General features: G+C 42.5%; 1 protein-coding gene across 9 annotated transcripts in view; it reads left to right on the top strand.

Annotated features, from left to right (window-relative positions):
• Positions 1-20599, top strand: part of GRIA1 (glutamate ionotropic receptor AMPA type subunit 1) — a 165919-nt gene that overhangs the window by 110099 nt on the left and 35221 nt on the right. The window lies entirely within an intron of this gene.

The raw sequence follows: 20599 nt of genomic DNA, 5'->3' as shown, positions 1-20599 counted from the left end.
GGGCTTTGCAGGGAAGCTTTGAAAACCCAGTAAAACAATGGAAGAATGTTTTATTTATTGATGATTTGATGTTCCCAATGAATGCTTATGCACATCTTGCCAAAGACTGTAAAATACATTGAATTGCAGTAGATGTCGCTGGGCCCTTGGAGAGTTACTGCGTTTTCACTACATGCTCCCATTTTATAGTCAATGGTTCAAGTGTATGTACGGAAATGAGGAGTTGCAAAGCACCAAAGGGCTAACTGCTTCCTTAAGTGGCTTCTGTGGAAGCCAATTTGTCTCTGCATAAATTAAAAGCATTGCATCTAAATAAAAGGCTGGTGTGATATGACAAGTTGGCTAAAAAGCTGGGAAAAATACCAGAAAAAAATTGTGACATGGGGAAACCATGTAGCAAAAGCTTTCATGATACAAAAAAGATGTTGTGCAAAGTAGTCACAAAATTGGGAGATTCAGTCATCATCTTTGCAAATTTTGCATTTATTTTTTGTAAGTAAGTTTCCTCTGACCAGCCAAAAAGCCTTTTATGGAAGTAACATGCCTGCAATTGCATTGGTGACCAGTGATTTTTGGTATTTATTTATTTTTCCTTTCTACCAATAGGATTAATAATACAAACTCTCTCCAGTCTGGCATTTCATGCAAAAAATACTTTTCACTTGGGTCTAACAAGTATTCTTTGCTTACAAAAATTGTACATCAAGTAAATGTTTCTCTAGTGAGGAGTCTTTGATCCATTGGTACGTGTACACTCCTCACACAATGAAGAGAAAACTGGAGATTAGAGTTGGTCAGATATTTTTTAACAAAGGTTTTGGGGGGGAGGGTGGCTGAAAAATGCTGATTCATAAAACTGAAACTTCACAGGAAAGGGTTGATTTTTGATGAATTTCCCTACTCAACAAAATGTTGAAACTAAAATTCTGAAATTGTCAAAATCCCAGTCAAGGCAAAAACCCAAAAATGTTGAAAAAAAATTGAAAGAGACATAATGAAAACTAAATGTTTTTAAATGATCAGAATGTTTTTGTTTCAACTGACTCAAACTACAATTTTTTAAATTAGTCAGCTTGTGAAAACGTTGGTGATTTCGACTTTTTGTCCCGATTGGGAATGGGAAAAATTTTGGAAATCTTTTTTTATTCATGGCAGGGATCTATTTGGGAAACTATTTCCTGCCCAGTTCTGCTGGAGATGAATCAAAGGCATGAGCTTAGATCTGGATTTGGATAGATTCAGTGTCAGGGTTGGGTGGGCAGGGAGCAGTGCTTTAAAGCTATGGGGTTGGCATGGCTGTTATAGAGATAGAAACAAACCATAGAATAAGATGCTTCCCAAGCCTAATATTGGCTCTTAAAGTAGAGTTGCAGAAAAATTATTCTATAGACTGGCTTCTTCGCTTTGTCTGTTTATTTTCCCCAGTGACTTCAAGATCAAGTCTACTCTAGTAACAAATCAAGGCAAGACTTTTTCCATCTTTTTTTTTTTCCCCTGTCTTGTTTTTCTTTTATTTGAACCCTCAGTTAACATTAACTCTGTGTGGGGTATTGTCGGCTTACAGTGCTGTAAATGGAAGTTAATTTTACACATGCTGAGCGGACAGTGAGAGTCTGGGGGATAAAACAAGAAATGACTCCATCAGCAAATAGCAATAACACTAAACAACAGCAAAAGCTCTTGTATGATGAAAATTAAAGTGCCTGTATGTCTGGGTTCTTGACTGTTTGTTGCCTGTTTGGCAAAATATTAATGAAATGCCTGATAGCAGAGGAAAAAAGCTTCCAAAGGCACTGTGGTAGATGTGACATTTATAGTATTAATATGTTTTAAAGGTCATCACTGATCATTATCCGAAGTGTTCAGAAAGTTTTTCCCTGTGAACACCAGCGGAGAGGAGTTTAACCTTTAACACATCTCTTAACTTGGCTGCATCTATTAGGATCAGATAATTATTGCTGTGGTTGCTGTTATTGTTATTACTGGTCAGGAATTTTTGTCCCTCCAGAAGTTAGTTTGTGTGGTGGGGGGTGTGTGAGAAAACCTGGATTTGTGTTGGAAATGGCCCACCTTGATTATCATACACATTGTAAGGAGAGTGGTCACTTTAGATAAGCTATTACCAGCAGGAGAGTGGGGTGGGAGGAGGTATTTTTTCATGCTTTGTGTGTTTATAATAAGATCTTCTAAACTTTCCACAGTATGCATCCGATGAAGTGAGCTGTAGCTCACGAAAGCTTATGCTCAAATAAATTGGTTAGTCTCTAAGGTGCCACAAGTACTCCTTTTCTTTTTGCGAATACAGACTAACATGGCTGTTACTCTGAAACCTGTAATTTTGCAATTAGTTCCCATTCAGAATTGAAACAGCAAGTTGAAATATTGAAAATTGTTTGCAGAGTGAAAAATTCAGAAACTTGTCTGATTAAAAAATGCCAAAATGAAAAATATCAACATTTTGGAGCGAATTACAATGACTCAACATTTTCAAATGGCATTTTCTGTTTTGAACGGCCATTTCAAAGTGTAAAATGTTGTTTCAATTTTTCAATGTTGACTCTAAATGAATGTTTCTGTTTCAATTCTCCTGATAGAGAAATTGAAAAAAATCATTGAAATTGACATTTTCCCACAGAACATTTTGATTTTAAGACAACTGCGTTTTCTGACAGGAATATTTTAACACAAAAAATGGTGACCAGTTATTTTTATTATTATAAAATGTGGTTGCTTGGATCTGTGTCCAGTTGCTTGTGGGGTATTTTTATCTTTCACATCTTTGTTGGCCTAATAACACTAGCTTGTCCTTCAATAGAGACCATCACAGGCATAACTCTGTGTATACCCATGCTGTCATGTGGCAGGACAAGCTACATAAGCAGTGCAGCCATATCCCACTATTTTAAGGGGCCGTGTCGTGTTTGGCGTCCAACAACCAAAATAAATGAGCATCCCCGAATCATCTGTGAACCCAAGCATCCTGTTCACATCTTGGTGTCAACAAGCTACCTGAACGGGGGTTTCCATTTGTCAGAGGATGCCTGCTGCTGAGGTTAGGCAGGGGAACTAGGATCAGGGTTAGACAGTCTGGTGGTGCAGGGATGTCATTCTATTGATGATTCTGTGGAGTGTCCCTGTGTGTGGTGGGGATGGGGCTGAGGTCCTGTCGAGATGGGAGAAGTGCTCTGGAATGCTGATCGGCAGTATAACTGTTCAGAGGCCTGAAAATACTTTCTTCTGGGTGGGCAGATATTCTGGGGTATGCATCCCTGGGGAGGGTTCTGTGGGGAGTGGTTGTGGGCGAAGGAAGGGGGAGGTTTCTGTGGGGTATGGCTTGAGTGGAGAGAAGGGGAGGAGAAATTTCTGCGAGATGTCGGACAGCAGAACAATGGTTCCTCTGTATTTCTCACTGTGGGGACATGGGCTCTTGGGCTGCATCGCTACATATGGAGGGAGACACGTCTCTGTCATGATGGAGGGTTGGTTTGCTGTAGCGTATCACCCCGAAATGGGCACTCTGTAAAGCATCATTGGGTCTGTGTGCATGGGGAGGGGATCCTATGGCGTGTCACTGAGAATGGGGTAATCCTGGAGTTTGGGGTGGGGGGACTTTGTGTGGAGTGCCCCTGTGCAGATGCAGGGGGGTTGTGAAAGGTTAGTGTGTGGGATGCGGTAAAGGGGCACCAGCAGCCCCTGGACTGGCTGGATATCAGACCCTGCCACGTGACAGGGATATTTACCTTCTGTAATCCTGACAGACAGTAGGTGACTGGGGTCTGGAAATAGCAAGCACTCGCATAGCAGCAGTCCTGGGCCTTGTATGCTTACTGTATGAGATCAGAGGAAAACCAAATATTTGCAAGAAAGTCGATAAATGAAGGCAACTGTCTTTATAGAAATACCCCAGAATAAGGAGAAGTTACAGAGATTCAGGGGCATGTTAACATATTAAACCGATGCACCTCTAACAAGTCCACACCATTGCTGCTAAAGAAGTTGTGTCACTGGCAAGAAGAAAGCTTTTTGGGAATTAAAAAGAGCATAGATGCTGCAATATTTTGATGTTAGCAGTGCAGAGCCTAAACGCTCAGTGGATGCCTACCTATATAGTTTGGTGGTTGTCTCTCTGCAAGATGATTGCCCGGTGGTCTTATTGCAGGAATTACTGAATGAAATTATATGCTCTGGGTTAAGCAGGAGGAAAAAGTAGATGATCATATTTGTCCTAGCTGCCCTTAGAATCTATGCTTCCAAAGTACTGATTGAAACACACCAGAACTATGCTCAGATTGAAAACGAAAAAGAAATTGGGTTAGGTAGTGAGTGGTTTCATGAATACACTTATGGGCCGAAATCACTCAAGGCTGAAACAGACCATTAAACCATTGGTCTGTTCATAGTACTGCCTAGACTTCAGAAAGTGATCATGAAATTGCAAAAGTACTCGTTAAAATGTGAAATACAGGCCCGTAAAGAGCACCTTGTTGCAGACATCCTTTCAAGAGAGCTACTAAATATTCCGCAAGGATTTGCAGGATGAGGAGTGTGAAGTAAATATGACTCAAGTACTACTTATTTCCAAAACGCAATTTGACGCACACAGACTAGACACTCAGAATCGCTGAAACTTACAACAGTTGGAGAGCTAGGCCTGGTCTACTCATGAAAATTGTGCTGCTCTCACAATACCAGTACAGTTAAAATGGTACAATCCCCTCTTGTGTGAGCATAGCTGTATCCGTATAAAAATGCATTATATCAGCACGGTTTACTCCTAGCATCTGAAGGACTGTTATGACTGTGTCCATGCTATAGATGGCATTCACTTAACTATTTTGGTAGAAAATCACCTCCTGAGCGACATAGTTACACTGGTACAAAGATTGTGTACAGCAGGCCTGATTCGAGAGGGATAGACAAATGAAAAGCCCAGGTACCTTCAAGCATAAGAACATATTGTGACAACAGAGGTGAAGTTGCTGCATGTGAGGGATGGGAAAGGATTCAGGCTTATGTTTTGCTTTGGTCCCTCAGTTGCCCTCATTGCCTATTGCAAGTTCTCCCTTCCTTGGGGTGGGAAACACAGACCCTGGTACCTAACTAGGCCCCTGTGGGTCGGGAGCCTCATTGACTTGCTCTTCATCCATGGATGACCAGCCGGAATTTCTGAGACACCTCACAGCTTTCTTAGAAGTGAAAAAGAGTAAAAGCGTAGAGTTAACAGATTATTTACAAGCAAAACAAATTTAAACATACATGTCTTATGGCTAGGATCAAGCATTTGCTATACGCCTATCGGCCAGTCCACCTATCTTCTGTTACCTCAGAGAGAGCATGTTTCTCTCTTTGTCATCTCTTGGGCTACATCCTCACTGCTAAAAGAGATGTGCATTTCTAGCAAGATAACTAATGCCTGTGATCTCACTATAGAAAACCCACCTTTTGGTGGCCTAAGTTTGTCATGCAGGGCTCACTGTACCTGCCTGTCTGTCTTTAGTGTCCTCCTCCTCCTTGATTTCAGGATCCATTACCATATTCAGCGGGTCTCTGCCTTCCCCTTCCTCTCAGGCCACATGGGGTGTGAGCCCTTCATGCGTATTCTTTTGTCTCACACTGGTTTTTCCTGACAGCCAGGACTTCTAGCTGGGCAGACTACACGAATGGCAGCTCTGTTGTTAGGGTGGTTAGACTCACTAAACCCTCTTGGATTGTAATCACTGCCCTGATTACCATATCTCTGTGGAGGAGGGTTGAAACTGTCTGGGAGATAGGGTTCTTCTGAACCCCTCCTGTGCCATACAATCTTAGAAGTCGAGTGCAGAAATCATATTTTAGATACAGATCAAAATATACTATTAATGGGATGGCGCGTCATTGTACAAACACAACATAAGCTTGCTAAACATAATCTGCAGCACTGAGAAATCTGAGAACAGCACCGGAGATGTCCTGGTCTGGTGGTCATGAAGGCTGCCCCTGCAGATATAGCGTGCGTATGAAATCTGCACTGAATTCAAGGAACAGAATGTAAAAGAACCAATCCTGTGTGTCAAGCTCTTATCCGAGGTGGGGAGGTTCTATCGTAAATGGGGGATTTCTGGATTGTCATTGTGTATGTGTGAACGGGAATAGTGTCTGTGATGTATAACCGTGCAGGGACAAAGTGATTTTAAAGGGTATGCCCACACTGCAGCTGGGAGGTATCATTCCAAGTGCAGGTAGACAGACTCGGGCTACGTCTGCTCGAGCTCGTGTGGATATTACTGCAGGGGCAGTGGCTCCAGCTAATTGTCCAAGCCCACCCGACTCCCAGGGTCCGAGCTTGGGCAGCTGGCCTGACCAGCCACCTGTGCTGCAAAGTCCATGCTGCTATTTTTAGCATGCTAGCCGGAGCTGAGTTAGCGCAGGTCTGTGTGCACGCACCGGGAATCACATCTCCCAGCTGCACTGTACACTGACCCAGAAGGTCACTGTGTAGGGAATGGGGGAATTCTGCAGAGTATGTTGTCATGCTCTGCAGCACTCGGTTTCAGTGGAGTGTCACTGTCTGCAATGTTGCTGTAGCTGGGTTGGACCCAGGATATGAGGGAGACAAGGTAGGTGAGGTCACATCTTTGACTGGACCAACTTCTGCTGGTGGAAGGGAGAAGTTTTCGAGCTCCACAGAGGAGTTCCATGTCGCTCAAAAGTTTGTACCTTCCATCAGCTGAAGTTGGTCCAATACAAGATATTACCTCACCTGCCTTGTTTTTCTTGTATTCCATTTCAGCCACTCTTCCAGGCATTACCTCTCACTCCCTCCAGCAGCACGTCTGTGGAAGAGACTATTATATATTCATCATGTAATTCATTATGAAGATTTTTCCTCCTACTCTTTTTCTTGTTTATTTAGATTTTATTTTAAATTAATTGAAAAATCACTGGAGACTTCTACAGTAGAAAAATGTGTCAGAAATTTTTTTTTAATGTCATCGTTTTGAAATTTCGTCAACACGTTTCAATTGCTGAAAAAAATTGACCACTGTATAGCTGGTCAAAAACTATTCAGAACAAATTGTTGGAGGGAGTGTTTGAGGGGGGCGGGTCAAAAATCAAATTTTAAATGAAGCTTTTTCTCAAAAATTCAAAATTTGGGACACTTAGACCAGCTCTATTGAGCCGTTACATAAGAATTGATTAGTTCCGAAAATGAGGACCAGTGCTGAACGCAGAGCATGAGCCTCTCCCTTGGGCCCAGTTCACCATTGTCCCAATCACAGGACAATGAACAGCCCCAGGGCTGAGAGGCCCTCGACAGCTCTACCAGATCCCCTCCAGGAAGCATTCCATGGTGACTGAGGGGTGTGTTCAGGGTGAGAGAAGGTGACTGGAGTGTTCTCGCAGCCTCTTGATTGGGTGCAATAGGCTGGGTGCAATTTAGAGCAGACATCAGGTCTTCTCTAACTGGCACTGGGGACAAACCAGACCCTAAAAGCCAAATGACAGAGGAGGTTCAAACTGCCTCCCCTCCATTCCCACTCTAGTAGAGGATGGATATATTGCGGGGGCTTTTGAAGACGTGGCCATGACTCAGGAGTTTGGGATCAGGCCCAAGGTGTTTTGCAGTTTGTTGCAACTCAAGCTGAAGCTGGTCTTAAATATATATATCAGTTGTATTTCAACTTCTGGAAATGTCACCTTCCACTTTAGAAATCCATTTAATGGCATCCTAATTACCTGCACCTGGTAGAGTTAATTACTCTCAGCAAGATGAAAATTTGGGCCAGGGGTGGTGGGAGGGCAGTGCTCACAAAGCTCTAGGAGCTGATGGCCACACTTACATCTAAAATGCACTTAGCGAAGGAAGTTAGGTGACTCACCATAGAAACAGCTCAACAAACAGTTTGAGCAACATGAAGTTAAGCAACTACACTCTGGTTCTTGCACATATTCCATGGCAACCAAGATGCTGCAATCAGTGAACAATGGGAAACTTCGGAAAATGCTCTTCCCTGCTATCTCATCTTCCATTTGGAGAGGTGATGAGGGGAACAGGAGGTTCATGGGAAAGGAATATTTAAATGATAAAATATCATTGGAAGAATAATAGTGAATTTCAATTGTACAGAACAAATAATAATCCATCGGATTTCCAGGTAGTCCCTTCAATCCAAGGATTTCCAAATGCATTATAAACATTGAATGCCAGCTTTATCCATCCATTTGTCAGTACCTCACACAAGCACTTGTTATGCCTTCTTCTATGCAAGCACCTTCCTCAACTCATCCACAAGCTCAGTACTCTCTTGGTGTTTGAGTTCCCTTCTCTTGAGATGCCTACAGGAAACTTGCTGATTATTTGTAACCTGTGGATTATCTGCGAATCTGATTCAAAAAGGGAATCAACATACACACACACTTTTGCCAGTGTGTTATGTTATGAATATATTTCACAGCCCTTTTTAGTTATTAGGCCACTGGAGGATAATAGTCTACTACTGCTACTACTACCAGAGAGCAGAGCTACTCCTTTAGCTCAAGTGAGAGGAAGTGTCAATGCTGTTTAATATATAGGTTGGTTTGGCAGAATGTGATTGTTTATTTTTAAGCATTTTAAATATTTAAATTTTCATAGTTGCACAAAATTATGGGGCAGGGTCAGTAGACATTGAAATGTAATGACAGTAGACATTGAAATTCAAAAAGTTATAGCTTTATAAACTGTTAATACAAATTGTCAACATCACATGTCAAAATACACAGCGTAAATATACTTAAATCAACACATCATACCTGTTTTAGTAGTTATTTGCTAGTCCACCTACAACAAGCCTAATTCAAAAGTCTAGATCACTGGATTTTGACTCTAATAAGTCTCAAGTAGCATTTTTCTTACTTTGCCTATCTATAAATTTTGATTATTATTGTTGGAAATATTTTTTCACCGGTTTGTGTATGTACAGTGAAATCGACATAACTGCCATTTACCAATCAAAATCAAAACCTTCCAAGCCTATTTATAAAGGACGCTGCACCGGGAGTCAGGAGAGCTGGCTTTAGTTCCCAGCACTGTCATTCAGTTGCTATGTGGTGCTGAGCAATTCATATCACTGATCTGTTACCCCTCCCACCTTTTCTCTGTCTTGCATATATAGACTGTGAGCTCTTTAGGGCAGGAACAGTCTCTTAGCATGTTCTTTGTATTGTGTCTTGCACAGTGGACTCTCCCAATCAAGATGCTACAATAAGTAAAAATGTTAACTAATAACACAGAGAAACGTAGGGCCCAATTCTGTCCTCTCATACAGGAGCAAAACTATCTTTTAAAGCTGATCAACAAATTTTCATCAAAACATTTTTTCACCATTTTGTTTGTGTGTGTATGTAAAATGTTCTGGGTTTTTGAAAGATAAACTGGAAAGCAAAACGAAAATATACTTGGTAAAATGTTTGGGTTTTGGTTAAAAAATCAAAATAAAAAAATCAAGTTTTGGTTTTCAGAAACTGAACATTTTAACCAAAAACCGTTTTGTTTTGCTTTGTTTGTTTGTTTGACTAAAAATGGTGTTGAAATCTAAAAGTTTTTTTCTAGATTATTTGTTTGTGTTTTTTTCCCCTGCAAAACTGAAAAAATTTCATGGAAATTTTCAAAAAAAGTGAGGATTTGGGGGTTGGGGGGTGGTTGTTTAATTTCCCATGGAAAATACTTGGCATTTTTATTGGAGGGTTTTAACAGAACATCTCTGATGTGGGCACAGCTTGTGTTAGTCATTTTAAACTGTTTATAATGCTTTATGAGGACTCAAAAATGTGAAGTTGCTGGTTAGATTAGGCATTATTCACCTCAGTGGGAAATCCTTTGAGGATCAGAGATGTCCTTTTTTATGCTGTAATCTCAATTGTTGGTTTTGAATTAGTAACAGAGACTTTTTTATTTTGGTAGCCTATTTTCCCAAACATGTTTCAATCCAGTCAGGGGATGTACATGGTTAGATCTTTCTAATAACTTGCTGGAGGTGTTTTTTCCATGGAACACGGGGTTTTGTGGAGCTCAGTGACCTATGACTCCCTGAAGTGGTGTCCTTTGCAAGAGTGGCTTTTACACAGAACTTTATGTTGCCACTCCAGAAAATTATTACATCTAAGATGAGAAGCCCTGGATCTGTTTCACAAGCACCAGTATAGGGGAGTTTTGTTAAATAACTCCCCAGTGTGCTGCACATCACTGTTATCAGTGATAACATATCATTTGTGCATTCTCTGGATACACGGTTGGCTGAGTATTGAATTCCCTGATTCGAATATTTCTGGATTCCATACTTAGAGCTAGTATCCACAGCTGCTGTTTTATTCCCCTGGTGGCGGACAGAAGTTTCTGGCCAACAATAGAGAAAGAAGTTCCTTTAATTTCTGTTTTGGACGAATTATAACCATTTAATTTTTGTTTTAAACTTCCTCCCAAGTGCTTGATTGGGTGACACTGCAAATACCATTTTCCCTTGTCATTACACATACACAAACGTGTGCATGAAACCAGCAAATATCGCAACACAGTATCTTTATGTCTCAAAACAGAATCACAAAGTAATAGGCAGGGAAAGCTGATGATGTCATGGGTGATGCTAAAAAGCTTGGGAGTGAACGTGTTTAAATGGGGACAGGATGCCACTTTGCTTCTTATGGGAGAGTTGAAAGAGCTGATTGACTGAAGAAAGCGACGGATGCCATGCAAAGAAAATTAACCAGTTGTTGAGGCTGTTTCTGGAGACAGAAGGGATTGAGAGATCCGAGGAACGAGCAGGAAGGTGGTTTTCAGGTTCATTTAAAAGAGGTGGGTGAATTGGGCTGGTTGACCTTTTCCTGAGATATTTTATATTCTTATGTTCAAAGACTTCTCCTCTGTTGTAGCTCTGCAGGTGCCACTCCTGTGGTGTCCATAGAACTGGTGATGAGCGTGATAATACATGGGTTTTATTCATTGGGCAGTACTGCACAATCCCCTGGTCTCTTCTTCGGTCTGCCAGACACAAGGTATGCATTCCATCCTGCACCATGGCAGTGGAAATGAGCCCACAGAAACATATTATCCAATCTGTTTTGCACTTTTGTAACCTAAATAGAGATTTCCAGACACTGAGATAATTTTATGTCTGGGTACATGATGTAGAAACCCAGAATAATCACATGTGCCTAGGGGAAAATATTCCCCAAATTGTGATGAGCAGGTTTAGTTTCATAACAGGGCTCAATAAAGAATGCATCCCTGCAAACTCCCAGGGGTTGAATGTGGGGGGACTTGGAGGGGAAGCTCGAGACTTATATGTTCACTGTTTGGCTCTGAAACATTGAGTATAAGTCCCAAAACTGAGAAGTGTTTGGAGGCCTGCTGTCTTAGTCCTTTGTGAATATTTGTCTGTATCATCAAAACATCTTACTCCTGGTGCCTTTTGCACAGGAGAAACCCAAGAGCGGAAATATTAATGGCATAGAGTGTCCCAGAAAAGAAGAGCCTATCCTAGGAAAGGATTGAGGCGCATAAGCAAAGTGATAGGAGCCCCAAGACTGCAGGGTTACTGGTCAGGGTGGAGGAGAATTGGCAGAGAATTGGGAAGGTGGAAATCATATCAACATGTTCAGGAACTTTACCCACATGCAACCAGGGCTCTCAGAGGTAACATTGCCTCAGGTTTTTCTAAAATGTGTGGGCACAGCTGCATTTAAATATGTGTGTGTGTGTGTGTAAAAGTCACTGTTTGAAAGCAGCTGTCTCAGCTTTTATCACAGAATTTATTTTAAAACCTCCTCAGTGCTGCGACAGTCTCTGGGCTCTGTGTGCTGGAGACATGAAGTTGCATATAGGGTCTTTCCCCCCCCCACACCACCACCTTCATTTCATGTCTTGCTCTATTTAAGAGAGACGTTCCAGTCAGGCAAGTGTCTTCCAAGGCTAATTGACTTTGTTGTGGTCCACAGCGTAGACCACAAAGGTGCACCCAGGAGGTTCTGTAGTCATTCGTTTCAGAGTAACAGCCGTGTTAGTCTGTATTCGCAAAAAGAAAAGGAGTACTTGTGGCACCTTAGCAACTAACCAATTTATTTGAGCATAAGCTGAAGTGAGCTGTAGCTCACGAAAGCTTATGCTCAAATAAATTGGTTAGTCTCTAAGGTGCCACAAGTACTCCTTTTTGTAGTCATTCGTGTAACTATTGCGGTCTTCATTGGGAGAAACTAATTTCTTTAGCTTCCCTTGAGATCAGTAGATGCACTGAGGCAAACCATGGTCTTGAGCTAACAGTATGCCTTGTCCAGAGCGCAGAGTGAAATCTACATTAGAATCTCAGAGGAAGAGGCTGGGTGGCTGAGCAGATAAAGCTCTCAAGGGGCTACTTTGCAGGCTCCATCTTCAGAGGCCATCTTGGTAATTCTTGGTAATTCTCTAGAGCACCATGGTTCCTGTGATTGGGAGACAGGGAGTCCATAACAAGTGACTGTTCCTGGACTCATGGATGGTACCTTTCACCACATCACCCTGAAGAGGTAAACTATGTCCATAAGTCAGGAGGGGTTCATCTTGTAGTGTTACAGCAGGGCAGGGCAGGGTGGGTGCATGCACGCATAAACAACCTACTTTTAAGAGGTTGATCCAATTATGATGCCCATAAGGTAATTCTGGATTATTTCCTAGCCCAGGAAAGTAGCTGCTTACCCTCAGATCCAAAGGCTGAGCAGTAATCATTCAACAGCAGCAATGAATCTTTGATCCTCTGATAAAAGGCCCCATAGAAGTGCAAAGTGTTTTAGTATCTGTCTTTGGAGGACTTCAAAACACTTTATGAACACTAATTAATTCTCACAATACCCCTTTGAAGTTACATGATTAGTAAAAGCAGGCAAACAACCAAATCAGATAATGGAGATGAGGAAGAGGAAGATTATTAGAGTGAGAGGGAGGAAAGAAGAATACAGGGACTCTGTGGATAAAGAAAAACAACTAGGACGAAGGAAAGTGGGAAGGGGAGACAAAGTCTTAGGGGCAGGGAAAGGGCCCCTGATTGATTTATGCTTATGCCCATTCCAATTTATCTTGGCTCCTCTAGATGGTCTCAGATTCTTAATATGTTGGATGGTCTCAGATTCTTAATATGTCTCGGAGACATATTAAAAATCTGAGACCATCTAGAGGAGCCAAGATAAATTGGAATGGGCATAAGCATAGATCAATCAGGGGCCCTTTCCCTGCCCCTAAGACTGGGGTTTTCAAAGGAGTGAAAAGAGTTAGATGCCCAATTCCCACTGAATTTCAGTGGGATTTTAAAGAATAAATGGTTCTGTTGTCCACTCCACATGCATAGTCAGAAAAGGATGGAATCCATGTGGGGCTTGCCTGTGGAAGCAGAAATACAAGGCATTCTGCTCCATGGCATGCTTTCCTCCTTTCTCTGGCTTCATGAAGCCTTGACGTTGTGCAATGTTTCACGGCATTCCCGCATATAAACATAAAATACTGTCTGAAAGGCTGTAACACAACAATACCTTGTTCCTTCAAATTCAGAATGATAACACACAAGAGTCCAAAATCAGAGAGAGAGAAAACAGGCTGCTCCATAAAACAGAAAGCTCAGCTCACCCCACCTTAGTGTAGGCTGGCTGGCTGCAGGTTGACTTGTCTGCTTCCCTACTGCGCCCCCTACCTGCAAGCAGGATCCAGGAAAAACCCTCAGAATTTAAGGTAATAGATCACCATTTTTAACACAGTTTTCAGTACACCACACATGGGAGTCAGGATCTGTGGCTGAGCAGAGGCAGACAAGGCAGAGCTGCTCTCCCTGGCATTGTTTCCAGACCCTTTAAAAAAAAGAGGTGTGGAATTTTAGCAGCTGAGTTAATGCTGAGAACAGTAACTCTATGCACATGTGCCCCTTTGATGGTTTGACTCCCCCTGCCCTGGGAGGTTTGCAGGCCTGAGTGCTCCTGAGCCTGTATGGATCTTTCAGTTGGGTCTTTGTACCCAGCCCCAAAAGTCTTGCTCAAGGACCACTGCAGCAGACTTTGTCTCCCCCTGAAGTTTCACTCTGCAACTGTAGCTGTCTACCTGCCTGTGTTCTTCTACCCTCCCAGAAGCCTGGTTTAGATGCATGACTACCTGTCACATGACTTAATTCATTCTCTCCACCTGAGGAGGCAAACCAGCCATGTCACAGGTGGGCTGAGACCTAGTTCCCTTTAGAAAGGCCAGCCACTCTGTGAAACTGGGGAAGAATTAAGCTGGTTTGCCCTGAAATTCAAAGGCAGTCTCAGAGATGCAAACAGAAACTGTGACTGCATTTGAAATTTAAAAGAAGGACCTTGGGGGAAACGAGGAACTGGTGGGATGTAATCTAAAATACATTAAATCTTTGCACCTAATAATCTCAACAGGGTTAGATTGTTGGACCTGGCAACACAGCATAATACGCACCCATTTTAAAAGAAAGAAAAGTGCAGTGCTACTTGAAGCAGAGAAAGTTCCTGAGTAATGGCTCTCCTGAGGCACCTCAGCTAGTGCCTCTGGTGAATTTTATGCTTGTCACCTTGTGAAATTTGTGCAGCAAAGATAACAAATGTCACCAAAGTGAGAAAAATGTGAGCAGCTTTTTTACAGAGAAAGTTTTGCTCAGGGGGAATTAAAACTGTGTTTTGCTTGTAGCACAAGCTTCCAAAACGTCACGAGCCAAACAATAATTATTTTGCCTTTCATGGAAACCATCACCCTGTCCAAACTGTCTAGTTTTAGATTCTATACAAAGCTTTATCCTAAACACCCATCCCTTAAATGTACCTGGCAATATCATAGGGAGTTTCCATAGCACCTTCACTTAGGAGAACAACTGGATATGTTTTTATCTCTGACTTCCCTATCAGCCATCAGTGATCCTTTTCTGGGTTCTTCCCATTTGCTCTCCTCTTGCTCTTTATTTTCTCCCCATTTTTAACAGCCTTCTGGAATGGAACAGGTGTGCACCCTTTGGGTAATCTGTCTTTCCAGGTTTCCTTCATCAGGGCCCTTTTAAAAACCTGATCCTGAACACTGAAGGATGGAGCTGTCCCAGAAAAGAGACAGATAACTCAGCTCACTGCTTTCTGCCTATACCTTTACTTTAGCAAAGCTTTTGATATGGTCTCCCACAGTATTCTTGCCAGCAAGTTAAAGAAGTATGGATTGGATGCATGGACTATAAGGTGGATAGAAAGCTGGCTAGATCGTTGGGCTTAAAGGGTGGTGATCAATGACTCAGTGTTTAGTTGGCAGCCGGTATCAAGCGGAGTGCCCCGGGGTCGATCCTGGGGCCAGTTTTGTTCAACATCTTCATGAATGATCTGGATGGTGGAATGGATTGCACCCTCAGCAAGTTCATGGATAACACTAAACTGGGGGGAGAGGTAGATATGCTGGAGGGTAGGGATAGGGTCCAGAGTGACCTGGACAAATTAGAGGATTGGGCCAAAAGAAATCTGATGGGGTTCAACAAGGACAAGTGCAGAGTTCTTCACTTAGGATGGAAAAATCCCACGCACCGCCACAGGCTGGGGACTGACTGGCTAAGCGGCAGTTCTGCAGAAAAAGACCTGGGGATTACAGCGGACAAGAAGCTGAATATGAGTCAACAGTGTGCCCTTGTTGCCAAGAAGGCTAACAGCATATTGGGCTGCATTAGTAGGAGCATTGCCAGCAGATCGAGGGAAGTGATTATTCCTCTCTATTCGGCACTGGTGAGGCCACATCTGGAGTATTGTGTCCAGTTTTGGGCCCCCCACTACAGAAAGGATGTGGACAAAATGGAGAGGGTCCAGCGGAGGGCAACGAAAATGATTAGGTGGCTGGGGCACATGACTTATGAGGAGAGGCTGAGGGAACTGGGCTCATTTAGTCTGCAGAAGAGAAGAGTGAGGGGGGATTTGATAGCAGCCTTCAACTATCTGAAGGGGGGGTTCCAAAGAGGATGGAGCTCGGCTGTTCTCAGTGGTGGCAGATGACAGAACAAGGAGCAATGGTCTCAAGTTCCAGCGGGGGAAGTCCAGGTTGGATATTATGAAAAACTATTTCACTAGGAGGGTGGTGAAGCACTGGGATGGGTTACCTAGGGAAGTGGTAGAATCTCCATCCTTAAAGGTTTTTAAGGCCCAGCTTGACAAAGCCCTGGCTGGGATGATTTATTTGGGGTTGGTGGACTAGATGACCGCCTGAGGTCTCTTCCAACCCTAATCTTCTATGATTCTATGCCCTCAGATAGATGCCAGATTGACTTTTGTGTGAGCTGCACACACATAGCCAAAGATAAAGAGTGGACCCCCCCACCACCACCCTATCCTGGGTTTGTTAGGGCCCATCTCTGCTATGGGTGAAATCTTGGTCCCACTGGGGAATTTTGCCATTGATTTCAGTGGGGTCAGGATTTCACCCTACAAGGCTAACTGCGTGGCTGGGATGATTAGGGAATTTTAACACAGTGGCGTGTGGACGGGACACATGGTTACAGATCAGTGTTAGAGAATCGTATCACAGCGTTGGGCCATGGAACGGTGTGGGTCATCACAGAAAGGTGCACTGGAGGACTGAGGTTTCTTGGTAATTGTAGCTATGTGCCCTCCTGTAGCCATAGAGGAATTAATGGAATGTAACTGTCACTCACTGTCAGTCATTAGTCACTATCCACACACACTGCCCTCCTCCTCCTCCTGTATCTCCCTTATTTGTCATTTTGAATATGTTTTGTAAAGGACGAGGTTGTAAGAGGCCATTTTCTAGGTTATGGAGCAGTCACTTTGATGTGATGTCTCATTTATTGCATGGAAATTACAGATTTCAAAAGTCACCTACAGGATTTGGATGTCAATTCCAATTAAAATGAACAGACACTCAAATCCCCTAGACCAATCTGACAATCCCATCCTATTTCGGTTGGTTGAAGACCACTGCCCATCTCAGGTCTCAGGCTCATGTAACTATTGAACCCTTTGGCAGGACAGAAGTATGATTCTCTTGTAGGTCATAGTGACTACATTAATTATATTGCAGGGGCACCCCAAAGGCATTTTGCATCTTCCAAACATGGAGATGACACAGTACCCACCCCAAAGACTGAATCCTTCTCTCTCTATCCCTCCCACCAACTGGTATCCATCAGCACAGCATCGGTCTCTAGTGGTTTAGCGTGCAAATGTGGCGCTAAGGAACAGGAAGCTGCTCTGGCGAAGCCTGCTGGCCAAGCACAAATTCTAATAGTATAAAGCATGTCTTTGACATGTTGAAGAAACGTGTCAAAGAGCTTTTCAGCGCTTGCTTAAAAAGTTGATTCTTAAACTGGAAAGTTGGCTACTCGTGAGAGAACTCTGGGGTGATATAATGGGTAGAAGTGGCTACCGGTGCCCTTCGTGGGCTTGAATTTTTCCTTTTGCCCATAAGCATAAAATGTTTGGCTGGAGTTTTCTCCTTAATAATCCTCACCCTTAACAATGGCATTAAGAGGTAGAAAGAATGGATTCACAACAGCCACAAGCTTCTCTGCCAATGGTCAATGCTCACTGCTTAAGTGGACAGGACTGAAAGCAGAAGAGACGCACACTGAGTGAAATCCTGGATCTATTGATGTCAACAGCAAAACTCCCATTGATTTTAATGAGCCAGAATTTCACCCACTACTTTAAAGCCAAGATGTCCAGACCTCCTACAGCCTAGTCTATAAGGCCACTAGTAACACTTAGTATTTATAATAAAGTCTCTAGAGCTCTTTATCTACCTATTGGCCCAGACTGAAGGATGCAGTCTGCACTTTTGTGAGTCAGTGAGACCAGCGGCACCAGAGGGGAATTCACCCTGGGAGCTGGCAGGAGGCAGTACTGCCTCCTCTCCCCAACAAGGACTTTCACTGGTGCCCCACCAGCAGATGTTGCTGGAAATGTCACTCATTATTCCCATCTGTTTAGTGGTTGGAGTGCCTCAGCAGAAGGACGCTTGCACCAGACATGCAGCAGCAGAGTCCAGGAGGTGGATCTGACCCAGTGACTGAATCTTCATGACGCCCACTTAAATGATGTAACTTCTATTATTATCACCTGTTTGTAGAAGGGGAAATTGAAGAAGAGAGGTTAAGTGAATTGTCCTTGGTCCCAGGAGGTGGCAATGCTATCTTGGGATTAGAAATAAAGTGTTCCTGACCTCTAGTCCTTTGCTCAGACTATTAGATGCCCCTCTTCTGTCAGAAATGCAGATTTGGGTGTCTTGAAAAGAGCTATTGCCAGATCCCTAAAGTCCCCTTTATACTCAGCACTGCAGCTGCCATGAGATCCAAAGACTAGAGAGAAAAAGAGAGACTGAATAGCAGTAAGTGGTGTAATACATTTCTGACTAAGCACGAAAACTCATTTCAGAGAGAGATTTTGCCCAGTGAATAGAAATGGAAGAAAATGAGAATTTGTTCTGTCAAGGAAGGAGGGGTGGGGGAATACCCTACTGTCCAGGGTTGTTAGCCCGAGGACAGACAGAAAGGGAGGAGTAGGCAAACTGTAAAATTTAATAAAACCCGCACAGACTGAAGTCAAATCAGAATGCCGCATGGACTGAAGGCCTTCTGTGTACAATGGCAGTATGATTAAATCCATTCTGATTGGGATTCAAACTCGAGATTAATCAGGGAGACTGCTTATTTGCAAATTATATGCATGGTCACTGCATCTTTAAACAGTAAATGGACCCAGAGCAACTTTATATAATGGTTTCTGCTTGGATCCTAGAATAGTTCTCATTCTTGCAATACGCTGGTATTGATAGGCAGTCTGGGCTTCATTATTATATCTGAAGCTATAGCAAAGGATAGTTCCCCAGACAGTGAACAGATAAATGAAAGCTTGGCGCATTCCTGATTTTTCCAATCTCTTAGGGGCTTAAAATGAGACCACAGAATATAATAGATACAGTATTCAGACTTCCATAAGGATATGTTCCTATTACTTAAACCCCTCATATTTGCATAAAATATTCTGATTGGTTGAAGCCTATGTACTCAGCCACATTGAACTAAAAGATGCATTCATTACCACCATGTAAAAAGTTGTGGGGGGGAGTTGGGGAGAGCATAGCTAACATGTGCCATTAAAATGATAGGGGAAAATATGTTCATACACATATACAAGAGGTACTCTTGAGGGTCCTTTTTAACACCAAGGTTTGCAATCAAAATTCCAAGGCTGTTATGCAGGGAAGCAGAGTTGGTATATGAGTAATATGCAAAAGGTATGCAAAAGGCATTTTGGGCACAATGGTTCCTAAAATCACACAAAACTTCCCTGGCTTTCAGTCTGTTATGAATTCCACACTCTCAGACCCAGTCTGTTAAAATAGCCTCCACTGTTCACAAACCTGGGGCTGATCTGTGGTTTGGGGTTGAAAGTGTGAAATTTGCAATTCTTTATGCTTTCATAAAGAAGTAAAAAAAATCATTGATTTTGACTGATTTTAGCTTTGAGATTTAGGGTGTGTTTAAATTTGGAACTGGGAGCAAAAGCAGAGGACAAAGCCCCTCACAAATCAGAACCAAAGGAAATATTTTCACTAGATGCCTTGCCAAATCTAACCACCCATGTACACGTGCAATTATCTCTGGTCACTGCCATGTTAATAGACAACTGTCTGGGAACATAGGCTGTGTATGTAGAAGAACAAAAGTTGCATTTGCTCCACAGGTGCCTAAGAGATTTTCTGTCACCATTTTTGCATAAATTCGTTCACTGACAAATATGTCAGTTGGCTAAATAAGCCTTTATTAGAAATGAATTTAACAGCAAATCTGGGAAATCCTCCCAAAACAGCCATCTCTTTAGAATCCTGGATTTGCATTTCTAATTAAAACGCTGTCAGTTTAAGTGCAATTCTCCAGAAGAAATCAGTTCTAAGAGGGGAAGGGGGGAGAATGGAGAAGCTACTCAAAAAATTTTCAAAGAGATTTATTTTGTATATTTCATGATGATCTTGTTAATCTTTTTTTTAGAAATGTATTCTGCTAGAGGATTGATGTTCTCTGTAATAAGCTGGCAAAGCACATCCAATTCCTGTTAGGTTCAGTTACCTTCTATGAGGGATAAGATCAAAGAGCAAATTTTCTGATCTGGGATTGCATTTTGTTTTGAGAAATGAGACATTAGCTGGATGCTTTTCTTTTTCCTGTGAAGAATCCATCAGTGCTAAAACTAGAACACAGAAAACCTTCACTCCATGAGAACTAAGGGGAATTGAAACCTCATCACTATCCGCAGTGGCTTGGTCATTCTGGGGCCAAACCATCTCACCTGTCAGGCAGGAGAGGAGAGGGGTTTTAAAAACAAGAGTTGAATGTTGGTCAGTGGGATTCATCCTGCAAGAGCAAGAGGAATTGTGGGCTTTAGAACTAAAGCACCATTGGCAGACTGCCCATGATACCTTAAGATATGGACAGCATTCTGCCTGCCTGGCAAAATCCTAAATTTTCACCTGACTGGGCACCATTTTTAATTATTAACTTTTACAGACAGGTGAAAATACAGGCCATTTACCAGACAGCCCAAAAGGACAGTAGGTGAATCTGCACTGGGACAGGTGGTGAATGAG

This window comes from Lepidochelys kempii, chromosome 8, assembly GCF_965140265.1.
Source record: "Lepidochelys kempii isolate rLepKem1 chromosome 8, rLepKem1.hap2, whole genome shotgun sequence".
Classification (NCBI taxonomy): domain Eukaryota; kingdom Metazoa; phylum Chordata; order Testudines; family Cheloniidae; genus Lepidochelys; species Lepidochelys kempii.
The sequence above is the reverse complement of the archived record's forward strand: the minus strand, read 5'-3'. Positions and strand labels throughout refer to the sequence as shown.